The sequence below is a fragment of the Anser brachyrhynchus genome (assembly GCF_964034855.1).
Source record: "Anser brachyrhynchus genome assembly, chromosome: Z".
Lineage (NCBI taxonomy): Eukaryota > Metazoa > Chordata > Aves > Anseriformes > Anatidae > Anser > Anser brachyrhynchus.
Genome location: NC_137697.1, coordinates 61,989,117 through 62,003,089, shown reverse-complemented (window position 1 = coordinate 62,003,089; position 13,973 = coordinate 61,989,117).

The window sequence follows — 13,973 nt, the reverse complement described above, 5'->3', positions numbered from 1 at the left end:
GGCCACAGTTTGCTTTCACTTGGAGGGGAGTCCAATATACTTGGAATCGGCGGCCCCAGGGGTGCAAACACAGCCCTACCATTTGCCATGGACTGATCCAGTCTACGCTGGAGCAGGGGGAAGCTCCTGAACACCTGCAGTACATCGATGACATCACATCATTGTGTGGGGTGACACTGCAGAAGAAGTTTTCGAGAAAGGGAAGAAAATAGTCCAAATCCTTCTGAAGGCCGGTTTTGCCATAAAACAGAATAAAGTTAAAGGACCTGCACGAGAGATCCAGTTTTTAGGAATAAAATGGCAAGATGGACGTCGTCAAATCCCAATGGATGTGATCAACAAAATAACAGCTATGTCTCCACCAACTAGCAAAAAAGAAACACAAACTTTCCTAGGTGTCGTGGGGTTTTGAAGAATGCATATTCCAAATTACAGTCTGATTGTAAACCCGCTCTACCAAGTAACCCGTAAGAAGAATGCTTTTGAATGGGGCCCTGAGCAACGACAAGCCTTTGAACAAATTAAGCAGGAAATAGTTCATGCAGTAGCCCTCGGGCCAGTCCGAACAGGACCAGACGTAAAGAATGTGCTCTACACCGCAGCCGGGGAGAATGGTCCCACCTGGAGCCTCTGGCAGAAAGAACCTGGGGAAACTCGAGGTCGACCCCTGGGGTTTTGGAGTCGGGGATACAGAGGATCTGAAGCCCGCTATACTCCAACTGAAAAGGAGATATTGGCAGCATATGAAGGAGTTCGATCTGCTTCGGAAGTGGTCGGTACTGAAGCGCAGCTCCTCCTGGCACCCCGAGTGCCGGTACTAGGCTGGATGTTCAAAGGAAGGGTCCCCTCTACACATCATGCAACTGATGCTACATGGAGCAAGTGGGTTGCACTGATTACTCAGCGGGCTCGAATAGGAAACCCCAGTCGCCCAGGAATCTTGGAGGCAAATACTTTGGGATATCATCAGAGGAGGAGGTGGTTCGTGCTGAAGAAGCCCCACTGTACAACAAGCTACCCGAAAATGAGAAGAAGTATGCCTTGTTCACTGACGGGTCCTGTCGTATTTTGGGAAAGCATCGGAGATGGAAAGCTGCTGTATGGAGTCCTACACGACGAGTTGCAGAAGCTGCTGAGGGAGAAGGTGAATCGAGTCAGTTTGCAGAAGTGAAAGCCATTCAGCTGGCTTTAGATATTGCTGAACGAGAAAGGTGGCCAGTTCTCTATCTCTATACTGATTCATGGATGGTAGCAAATGCCCTGTGGGGGTGGTTACAGCAATGGAAGCAGAACAACTGGCAGCGCAGGGGCAAGCCCATCTGGGCTGCGGCATTGTGGCAAGATATTGCTGCCCGGGTAGAGAACCTGGTTGTAAAGGTACGCCATGTAGATGCTCATGTGCCCAAGAATCGGGCTACTGAAGAACATCAAAACAACCAGCAGGTGGATCAGGCTGCTAAGATTGAAGTGGCTCAGGTGGACCTGGACTGGCAACATAAAGGTGAATTATTTATAGCCCGATGGGCCCATGACACCTCAGGCCATCAAGGTAGAGATGCAACCTACAGATGGGCTCGTGATCGAGGGGTGGACCTGACCATGGACACTATAGCACAGGTTATTCATGACTGTGAAACATGTGCTGCAATCAAGCAAGCCAAACGGTCAAAACCTCTTTGGTATGGAGGACGATGGCTGACATATAAATATGGAGAGGCCTGGCAGATTGATTACATCACACTCCCTCAAACCCGCAACGGCAAGCGCCACGTACTTACAATGGTGGAAGCAACCACCGGATGGCTGGAAACATATCCTGTGCCCCATGCCACCGCCCGGAACACTATCCTGGGCCTTGAAAAGCAAGTCCTATGGCGACATGGCACCCCAGAGAGAATTGAGTCAGACAACGGGACTCATTTCCGAAACAACCTTATAGACACTTGGGCCAAAGAACATGGTATTGAGTGGGTGTATCACATCCCCTATCATGCACCAGCCTCTGGAAAAGTTGAACGATACAATGGACTGTTGAAGACTATACTGAAAGCAATGGGTGCTGGGACATTCAAAAATTGGGATACACATTTGGCAAAGGCCACCTGGTTAGTCAATACCAGGGGATCTGCCAACCGAGCTGGACCTGCCCAATCAAACCTGTTACGCACTGTAGAAGGGGATAAAGTTCCTGTAGTGCACGTAAGAAACATGCTGGGTAAAACAGTCTGGGCTACTCCTGCCTCAGGAAAAGGCAAACCCATTCGTGGAATTGCTTTTGCTCAGGGACCTGGATGCACTTGGTGGGTAATGCAAAAGAATGGGGAGGTCCGGTGTGTACCTCAAGGGGATTTGATACTGGGTGAGAATAGCCCATGAGTTGAATCGTAGTATGTTAATTATTATATAATACTGTATATCATCACTACCATGATTGCTATATATCATAGACGAAAATGGTGATTAATTAGGATGTATTGGAAAGAGTGTAACCTGAGCATGACATAAATGGTATGGAATAAGGGGTGGATATCTGTTCTGGTTCCAGTTAGGACAGAGTTAAGTAGCTCATAGTAGCTGGTAGGGTGCTATGTTTTGGATTAGGATGAGAAGAGCGCTGATAACATGCTGATGTTTTAATTGTTGCAGAGCAGTGTTTACACCAAGCCAAGGACTTTTCAGCTTCTCGCTCTGTCCTGCCAGAGGGCAGGCTAGGGGTGCAGCAGGAGCTGGGAGGGGACAGACCCAGGACAGCTGACCCAAACTGGCCAAAGGGGTATTCCATACCACCTGACGTCATGCTAAACAATATATAGGGGTGGCTGGGCGGGGTGGGGGGCCGGCTGCTCGGGGATAGGCTGGGCATTGGTTGATGGGTGGTGAGCAATTTCATTGTGCATCACTTGTTTTCATATACATTATTATCATTAATACTATTATCATTATTAATATTATTATTATTGTTATTATTATTTTTCTGTCTTAATAAACTGTCTTTATCTCACCTCACCGGCTTGACTTTCCCGTTTCTCTCCCCCATCCCAGAGAGGGAGGGGGGAGGGTGAGGAAACGGCTGTGTGGTGTTTAGCTGCCAGCCGGGTTAAACCACAACACTTGCATGCTGATTTCTGCCAGGAAGTCTGGTTGTTGGTATTTACTTCAAAGATGACTCAGAGAGAATTATTTCAGACTTGCTTAACTTAGATAGGGGGAAGCTTTGGAAAATGAGTTAGGGAGTTTGAAACCTCTTTGAAATCTTAATGCTATTTGATATTAGGGGTGGGCATTAGTAAGTGGTTCTGTCAGACCCAGGCCTCCTTATGTCCTTTAATGTGTTTTTGTTTGACCTACCACTCTCACAGGAAGACCAGATTCATCCTGAGCTGGTGGAGCTCTGCCACCATTCCTGCATCCACAGAGCTGCAGGGGACAGGGGCCTCAGGGGCTTCAAGCTGGCTGCAGAGCCTGAGCTCAGGGTTGGCCATGAGCCTCTCACTGGACTCCATGCTTCTGCAAGCAGATGAAGTAGCTTGGTTGAAGCCCATCTAGTATCTTTCTACTAAACTGCAGTCTCCACATTGGCTTCAGTGGTGGTCTGTCCCGAAAATAAGATAAAACTTCTCTGTGCAGAGATTACGAGATTTACAAACAGTATCTGCCGTGGTTTGGCTCTGCATTTTTACTTGACTATGGAAGCTTCATCCATTTGGCATCAATGCGTGTGTGTTTCAGATACCACCCATGCATCTGTGGACTAACGCAGGGCTTTAACCTGATAGCTCTGATAAGCTTCCTACGTGCTCCGTGTACTTGCTTTTTAGAGGACAGATGGTGAACATGGTTTCTGACAGTCAGGGTATTGTTCAGAGACCTGGAAACAGAAGAAGGGATTTAGCTTTCTTTATGCTTATTGTATTTGTTACAGTGTTGTAGCACTGCCATTTTTTTTTTCTTATTAATAATTTCCTCTATATTAACCACTAATGAGGAAGCCCTTGCCACCTTTCTATTGAGTGACATTCCATTCTGCTGGCCAGCTGAACTGAAGTCTCCTTTGTTCTGATCCTTAAACAGTTACAATGAAAATGCCACTTCTCAAAAAAGAGTAGATGTAAAACATTCCAGCAGCACTGCTGATGAGGCAAGTCTTACAAACCTAGAGCAGTGTCAAGAAGAGAGGTGATTAACTATGGCATAATTTTCTGGGAGATGCTGATATAATTGTCAAATCATCTGGAGCATGCCAAGCAGTCATAATGACCAGCTCAGCATTGGTCATGTTGTGAACATTGCCCATTATGCAGATTAATGCAGGTCTGTAACAAGTATGTTTGGCAATGTGTTTCCTCCAAATTAAAGATATAATAGTGGATTGAGTTCAATGTAATTATGGGTTGGAACTACTAAATAATATCAAATAGCATGCATTACCCTTACTTTGTTGTAAACCTAGGCAATGTCTTTTGATTTAGAAACAGTTAGAAATATTTTGTCCAGCAGTGGCAATAACACACTGGTTTTCCATTTGTTAAATTATATGCATTATGTGAACTGAGTGAACTGAGTGAGTGAACTGAGATGCTCCATGCTTGCTCAGATAACCAAAGAGCAAACTCAGGATCTAAGCAGCATCTTAGTTTGCAGACAGACTGCTGCCCTGAGAGTGGACGCTTCTTCAAGACCACTTCCATCCACTTCCACTTTGCAAAGGAGAGTAGAGAGCTGCCAGATGCAGCTGGTGCTACCCCATCTCCTCTTTAGGACTGCCAGCTCCTCTCCTTTCGTTTTTCCTGGATCTGTTTGCTACCCTTTGTCTGTGCTTCCAGGCAAGTCCAGATAAACCTAATGACTGAGTATGAGATGTGGTTATAACATTAGGTCTTTTCCTCTGCTTCCTCTGTCTTTTGTTCTGAGGCTTGTGGTGAAGAGACCTCTGCATAAGGTAAGTGCTGCCCATACCTTGGGAATGTGTGAAACTCAGCATAACCCCAAGTAGTTTTCATCACCTGCTCTGTTTTGAAATTTCTGATGCAGTTTTTTGCTTTCTATTTTGGTCCTGCAAAATGTTTTTCTCTCAAAGTGCCTCTTTTTGTTTATTTGGAGGCAGACATTGTGGATACTTTAGAGTGTACACCTCTGCTCCTAAGGTTAAATGAACACAAAATTTGTTCAGAAAAATTCATGAAAATTCAATCTTGTGAATTAACCTTGTTTATTTGAGTAATTATGTGCAACACTTTATCTCAAGAAATTAAGTATAGCATTATTTACTGGTTGTTTCAATCATATATGGAGAACAATATGAACCCTTTCTCATATAATAAGAGAGAAAAACTAAGTAGTTTATCCAGTACATTTGCCCGAGTTAAAATTAAATATATTTGTGCAAGGGTTTGTAATTTTTTATTTCAGTGTAAGTTTTAAACAGCAATTTAAATACAGGTTCTTGATTATAAAAGGACCTGTAGAAAGTGTAGATTGAGACTGACATTTTGCTGTTCTGGCTGTCAAAAATATTTAAGAATTGCCTAGATTGTGATATTATTTACAAAGCGAAAACACATGTTAAGCTACTGAAGGTTTCAAAACACTTTAAAAGGAACTTCTTGTGATAAGTAGGATAAACTAGTACTTGTACACTGGGTAGTGTGAACTGCTCAACAGCAATTCAAAGACTGGGAAAAAAAATCAGCTAGTATCCTTTAATTTTCTTAAAAATCTGTCTCCCTCAGTGGGATAGAGAGTTTTTTACGGTTGTGATTTGCTGTATTTTTATTTATTATTTTTTTAAATGAATAGTACCTCACAGTCAATAGTTGACATGCAACATGAAAGATCCAATATCTAATGACAGTAGAAATGTCATTAATGGAGTAAAATCAGCCTAGAGCCTGCAGTCAGTGTTTCACTTCATTCACAGTCAGAGGGGTGTTTTTCCTAGATCAATTCTGTGCCAAATCTTGTTCAATTTATCCAGCCAATGCTTCATCTTGAAGGGTGGATTGAGTACAGAGCAGGATGCTTTCCTGATCCATTGTTTTACCTTTTCTGGTGTTTGCAATGCATGCAAAGCTCAGATGATGCAGTTTCTGCAAAACCTGAAGCTAAAGATCTTTCCCTGAGCCATGGCTGAGGCAGCAGAAATCATTCTGTGGTGAATGATTACTGAGCTAGCTGGTATATGCCCTGCTCTCTCCAGTTGCACAGCTGCTGCAGGTGAAAGCCATTCTGATTTTTTTTCCTTTTCACTACTCACCCTCCAAAATCCTTGTGGATGGTTAAGGCTGATCGCTTTTACAAACACTGTCATCCAAAATTCCTGTCTTGCCTTGGAGCAACAGAACATGCAGAGATTCTTTCCTCTGCACCATGACCCAAGCAGCTGATGGTGAGAGGGGCTATTCCTGCCATTCTGACACATCCAGCAGTCCTCTGCTTTGCTTATCTCTAAAGTCAGCATCAGAAAATCACACAACAGAAAAGGAGTTGGATATAACGTCATTGGCTAAATATTAGCCAGCGAGGTGATGCTGCTGTAAAAAGTGTCTAGCCATCCGGGAGGCACAAGCACAACTGTTCAGAAACATACAGTAAAATGGCTGTTTCATCACAACACCTGCAAGGTCTCGGTAGGAGTAATGTGTAAAGGGCCTGGTGGCTGTAGGACCACTGTGACATAAAATACATTAACACCTCAATCCACCCAGAAGGACAGTATTTTCTTTAAAAGTTTAGTAAAGTGATTATAAATCAAACAATACATGCAGCAGGCACAGCAGTGGCAAATTACAGCTTTGGGGACAAAATGTATTGGTAGAGGTGACTTAATATTGATACGTTGCCTGATGTCCAATAACAATGAGTAGATTCGCAGGGTTATTTTTTCCTGTGATTTTTTTTTTAATCCTCTGTATTCCTATTCTTCATGTCTTCTGCTTTTCTCTCTTGCCTGAACCATTTTGTCCTCATTTCCTCTAACTCCCTTCAGCCTGACAGTGATGCAGATGTTGTTCCATGTATACATCTTTTGAAACACCAACAGGTTTATTTTTCTGAACACATCCAGTAAATAGTTGTGAGGGAATGAGAACTATAAGTACTTAGCTAAGCATTACACTTTTGAGGTCCACAATCATATTTCAGAATTTTTTCTTCAGTCATCCTGCAAAAAGTCCCTGCAAACGTTTTATTGGGTGTAGTTAAGGTAGATGATGAAGCAGAATTATATCTGCACTTTCTATTTAAATATTCTGTTTTCAGTGGTATGTCTGTGACAGGACAAAATATCAGCATAGAAAGTTTTCTTTCAAGGGTAAATCTGTGTTCTTTTACAACCAATGCAGAAATGTATGAATGCTCTTTCAGTTTTTCTTTTTTTCTTTTTTCTTTTTTTTTTTTTTTCTCTGCATAGTTCAGTTGTTCCTGAGAGATTACATAAACGAAGATTTTCTTATCTGCAGTAAAATGTAAATGTAAACAATTTTGATTGAACAGGCTTTCAAGTTGGCTCTCTTCTGAGTCCTAGACAAGTCCAATTCTTGCAGTGTAGTACCTTTCCCCCTGCTGAAAATATGCAAGGACTATCTCAACTTGAAGTTGAGATAGTGGGCAAAGGACACAGACCAATTTTCGAATTTCTATTCGAATAGAGGCAAGTCCCTCTGGATTTGTCTTGGTTCAAGAGCAAGAGAAAGACTGAAAATCTGAGAAACAGTAATTGAAGAAGGTGATTCCCAAGCAAAGGAAGACTTGCATTTCAATGGTTTCAATGAGATAGAGGGGAAAATTGCCTGATGGACATGGGGTAGTGTGAATGGGACATGCAGCACAGTGAAATGGGAACAAAAGGCAAAAAACAGGCATTAGTCTGGAGAGCAGAGAATCAACTCAGCTGACACAGGGATGATTGGTGCCAGCGCAGGTTCGGTGAATCCCAAAGTGGCCACTTGGCTTGTGGTAGACATGAGCTCCAGTCATGCAGAGGAGCCGTGCTGGTGTCCTGCAGGGGTGGTTGGCACTGCTCATCTGGTGCAACAGGCACGACTGGTGCATGCTGAGAAGGGCAGCATTGTCTTTGCTCTACTGAGGAGAGTGGTCACCACAGGGTTCCCTTTTCAAGTGTGATCCCTCTGTCAGGATAAGAATTTGTACCTCGCTCTTGTACTGGTGAAGCACAAGAAGTTCCTCTACATAATTTACACCATCCCAGAGAAGCTTTTAATTTGTTGAAGGCAAAGAGAAAGACTCTTAAGAGACTGTATCATGCCTGCATCCTGGTCACTGCCACTCTGCGCTTGTGGTTACCCCGTGTGCAGCATGCACCAGGATCATGTCAGCAGTCCCAGTTATGCATACTGCATGCTTGTGCTACACAAATAAATGACTCTGACACCTTGAAAGAGTGGTGAGTTAGTTTCTGATCCTCAGTTATCTCTCCTATAGAAAAGTAGAGAGCCAGAACAACCCAATTACATCCATTTTATAGCATCTCAACTTGTCTGAGTTACTCGTCACGGAGTTTGAAATCCCTTACAGGACAAATACATTGTAGTCTGAATTTTCTGAATCAAAGGCATGGATTGCTTCTATCCCTAACAGCAGCATTGCTATTCTTACCCTGTGTAGTTAAAACTTTGCTTTTACTTGGACTCAAGCCAGTGGAGAAGCTCATTATCACCTGTCATTCTTGCAGTGCTTCCTGGCTAAAGCTTTGAATCCTTCTAGTTTCCTTGGCCATGGGCAGCACTTGCAGTCAGGGCTCCTCAGGGGCCTTATCTAGCCCCTTCATTAAGCAGTTATACTCCTCCTTATTCCATATCTGTTATTATTTCTGGGCACTATTTTTTTTTTGAAGACTGTGAAAGCTGTGGTTTAGCTAAAAACAATTGTGAGAGTTTAACTCTAAACATCATTTGTGTCACATGTAGTGTTTAATTTTGTTCTGTTTCTGTACTAATTACCTACTTGATGGTGGATCTCAGAACTTTTTGTCATTCCTTGTTCTTCCTTGTTATTGCAGCTTACAGCCTGGAGTAGGTGACAGGATGATTGCCTTCCCTTTACAAAATTTTATCTTTTTTAAAGCTGTTATACTTGATTTAAACAAAACAAAAAACAGTGTGTGTTCTGACTTGAAGCTGTACTCGTAATTTGGGATTGGGTTAAAACTATCAAGCTGTTGATATGAAAAATTACTTTTTCTTGGTTAGATGTGAACCAAACATTTTCTTTAACACTATTTAAAAATATAAAAAATAAAAAATAACTGTGGCAAAACTTAATGAAAGCAGAAATGTGTGGTCTTGATCTTATCTGTTTTCTTCCTGCTCTGCAGCCTTTAGAAAGCTGCATTAGAGCAAGATTTTTTGTCTTCAGAAGAAAAGGAAATAATATTAATAAAAAATGATAGCAATAAAAGCAGCACAATTCCTGATCTGTACGTTGCCTCTTACGTAAATGTCTCACTGTCTAGAGGGCTGGCAAAACAGCCTGTGATGTTTTCCAGGTCAGCTAATAGCTATCTCCTCCGTTGTCACACTGCAAGCCTGTTCAGCAATTCCAATCCAATGTAGTTCTTCATTACTCTAATCTGTTATTGTGCAAGAGACCATCTTGTTTTGGTAAAATGGTAAACCCACTCACAGCAATTTGATCTTCTACTTGAAAATAGTACTGTATTATTATTATTATTATTTTCACTTTCAGAAATCAACATGGTCCTATGTCTTATGGTGTTTTCAACCTCTCTCTGTCTCTCTCTCTCTCTTTTTCTGGTGAGATGGCCCTTTTTATTTTTATGGGAACTAGTTAAAAACAGCTTTGCAGACATGGATAATTTTATAACCGTAAACAAAAGGGTAAAATAATATGCCTCTGTGAGACTATGTCACAGTTGGTCAAGGCAGAAACCTGGAGTGTGAGGCATTTTTCCACATCAGGTGTCTGACCTTGGTCCTCTGATCATACCCAAAATGTTTAAATGTCCCTGAACTTCAGGACCCAGCAGTCATTCAACACTGAGCAATGTTTTGTAGCTCTGAGGTGAAATGCTTTCCAGTAACCTTGCAGATTTAGCATGTTTATTCTTTCCTTTCACATAAAAGGATATTGATCAACAATGTTTACCAACCAGTTTCACTCACCTAGATTCCTAAAGATGTACAAATGCTTCCTGTAAGGATCACTCCCATTTCTAGGGCAGTCAATGTTGTCAGGCATCAGTCTGTATAATACGTTTCCTAATTCCCATTTTTATCTGATAAACCTGACTGGAGCCTCTCAAAAACAAAGAAGTATTTTTCATGGTGATTTGGATCCCATTTGTGTTGAAACTAGTGGATACTAATACTGCCAGCAGAAACCCCAAACATTTCACAAAGGTGATAATCAGCGTTTTACTAAGATGAAGAAACTGAATAAAAGAAAACCAGCACAGAGACTGACCGCAGAACAACAGTCCACACTGTCTCCTTATACCCTGTTACTTCTAGACATCACCTTAAATGGTGACCTAGTCTCTTTTAAAGAGCTTCATTGAGAACTACATTTATCCCAGCATTTATATATTGAAATTTATATACATCTTTTCATCTGTTTTCACTTATCTTTGTTTTGTTAATTTTTTTCCTGTATAAATCTAAATTATAGAATCTGTTTGAATTTACCGCAATTGAGTTTTTTTTTTTTTTTTTTTTTTTTTTTTTTTAAACCAGAGATACAATTTGGGTAGAATTGATTTGGCCAATAAAACTTTCAAGTAATTCTTTAAAATCATAGAATCATAGAATGGCTTGTGTTGGCAGGGTCCTTAAAGATTAAAAAAAAAAAGTTTCAAGCCCCATGCCATGGGCAGGAGATAAAGCAAAACCAAACCAAACCAAAAAAAAAAACAACAAGAACCAACACCATTGTTTGTGAATCTGTGAATCATTTCAAAATTTTTTATCAAACATTTTTAGTAGAAAGTTTTTGTTCTGAGTTCGCTTTGAAAAATTGTAGTAAACTTAATTTCTTTTGTGTATTTAAAGAGTGTTTTCAGTATCTAAAATAATGATTCAGTGATTTGTTTGCATACCTCTAGTTGTTACCACAAGATGTCTCTGTTCTTGCATTCCCTACAAATTATCATGCAGTGTTGTGACGGCACATCTGTGAGACAGGAAATTCAGTGGAGCTTAAAAAGTGTTGTAAACCAGAAACAATCTTCAGGTTTTAATTATCTCTTGATCAGTTTTGAACTATAAGTCAGCAGGAGGTTTATATACTTGATGCATATATTCCTATACACTGAAATTGTTTTAAAAGTATCTCTCTTCAGATTTAAAAGCAGAAGGTTGTGGATTGGTTATACTTTACAGCTTTTTAATGGAGATTTCCATGTCTATAATAGAGTGACGTTCTTTTGTTTAAATAAATTGAAACACAGTGATCAGAATAAGTAAACAGGAAATGAATCATAGAATCATAGAACCATTAAGGTTGGAAAAGACCTCCAAGATCAGCAGATCCAACCATCACCCCACTGCCAGTATCACCCACTAGACCCTAAGCACCACGTCCAACCTTTCCTTAAGCATTGGTGACTCCACTTCCTCCCTGGGAAAACTGTTCCAATGCCTGACAACTCTTTCTGAGAAGAAATGTCTCCTAATTTCCAATCTGAACCTCCCCTGGCACAACTTGAGGCCATTCCCTCTAGTCCTAGTTACCTGTGAGAAGAGGCTGACCCCCAGCTCCCCACAACTTCCTTTCAGGTAGCTGTAGAGAGCAATAAGGTCTTCCCTGAGCCTCCTCTTCTCCAGACTAAACAACCCCAGTTCCCTCTGCCGCTTCACATAGGACTTGCCTTCTAGACACTTCACCAGCTTTGTAGCCCTTCTCTGGACATGTTCCAGATCCTTGATGTCCTTCTTATAACGAGGGACCCAAAAATGAACACAGTACTTGAGGTGTTACCTCACCGGGGCAGAGTACAGGGGGACGATCACCACCCTGGTCCTGCTGGCTGCACTATTCTTGATACAAGCCAGGATGCCGTTGGCCTTCTTGGCCACCTGGGCACACTGCTGGCTCATGTTCAGGTGAGCATCGACCAACACCCCCAGATACTTTTCCTCTGCACAGTTTTCCAGCTACTCTGCCCCAAGCCTGTAGCACTGCATGGGGTTGTTGTGGCCAAAGTGCAGGACCCGGCACTTAGCCATGTTGAACCTCATTCCATTGGCCTCTGCCCATCGATCCATCTTGTCCAGGTCCCTCTGCAGGGCCTTCCTACCCTCCAGCAGATCGACACTTCCCCCCAACTTGGTGTCATCTGCAAACTTACTGAGGGTGCACTCAATTCCCTCGTCCAAGTCATCAACAAAGATATTAAAGAGGATGGGCCCTAACACCGACCCCTGGGTAACACCGCTGGTGACTGGTCACCAGCTGGATTTCACTCTGTTCACCACCATTCTCTGGGCCCATACACCCATCCAGGTTTTAACCCAGCAAAGAGTGTACCTGTCCAAGCCATGGGCTGCCAGCTTCTCCAGGAGATTACAATAGGAGACTGTGCCAAAGGCCTTGCTGAAGTCTAGGTAGACTACATCAACAGCCTTTCCCTCATCCACCAGGCGGGTCACCCAGTCATGAAAGGAGGCAAGGTTGGTCAGGCAGGATTTGCCTTTCACAAACCCATGCTCTCTGGGCCCGATCCCCTGGTTTTCTTGCACATATTGTGTGATTGCATTAAATGAAATTAAAGGCATATGTATATAACACTGGAGAAAGTAAAACATCTAGAATGAATAATACAAATAGATGGGAAAAAGAGGGCAAAATTGTTGAGGTGCACAGTAGGTTCTGAGAAGCAATTTGGAGAAAAAATGTGATTACATTTCATCATGCAGTAACATTAATTCTACCTTTCTCTGGTAGCAAAGTCTTAGAAAGTCATGACCATAATATATGTGTATTTTCCTTCCTTTTTTTCTTTCATTTTTTCCCACTCAAATCCGACATTTCATGACATGACCCTTCCCTGTTCGTTGTGACCAACACACAGCCATGTGCTCCCCATTGTACCACCCTTGCTTGTCTCTAATTAGGAGCAAAGTAGGAGGCACAGCAGCTCCTACCTTCCACTCTTACTGAAATCAACTTTGCATCCCTACCCATTTCAGATTGACAGTTATTCATGTTCAGGAATTTGCAGATTTACAATTCAATGACTGTAGTCTTGTGAGGCTCAATTTAACAACAGAGAGAAACAATTTATAAAGTTTAAGAGACCTTCTTATTAAAAGCTTTCTTTAAATTGATTTAAAATACTTCCTATACTACATAAAATGGTTTTACAGGCACTGAAGAAAAATTGAGTTTAGTGTATGACTATTCTTATTTGAAAGTCAGTACTGAGGGAAAAAAAAGGAACTTTCTACTGCTTGCCTCTGTTAGAGAAGGGATTCAAAGCCACATGAAAGGAAAATATAAAATTCTTTAAAATAAAGAGGATCTATGCAGTGTTTTCCTGCTTTACTGCTAGGCTGGTTCCCTTCCAAATCTTAGATTTCACAGTCAAGTCCCAGGGTGAGAAGTGCTTCTAAATATCTGCCCTTTCAGATCACTGTGGAGACTGGGAAGGACACAGCTCTGAGCTTGAAGTCTGCAGCAGTCAGTTTTTCTTTGAATAACAGGTGAGGTCTGGAGTATGTCAGGTGTGTCTAGAAGTTTTCAGAATATGGCTTCTCCTCTCTCTGCTAATCAAGCATTCAGGAAAAAGTCACCTTCTCAGAATTTAAGACTCATAACTGTTTAAAACCTTAGCAAATACCACAGTGTGTGTATACTATAAATGTCAGACATATTTTTTCTGGGAAGATTAGATTTTTACAGGAGAGAGTGAAGAATATCAATCAGCTGTAGCCCAGTGACCCTTTACTCCTGAAGCTTAACAGTGGATGTGTGTACAGCTTTTGATCAATGACAGAGTG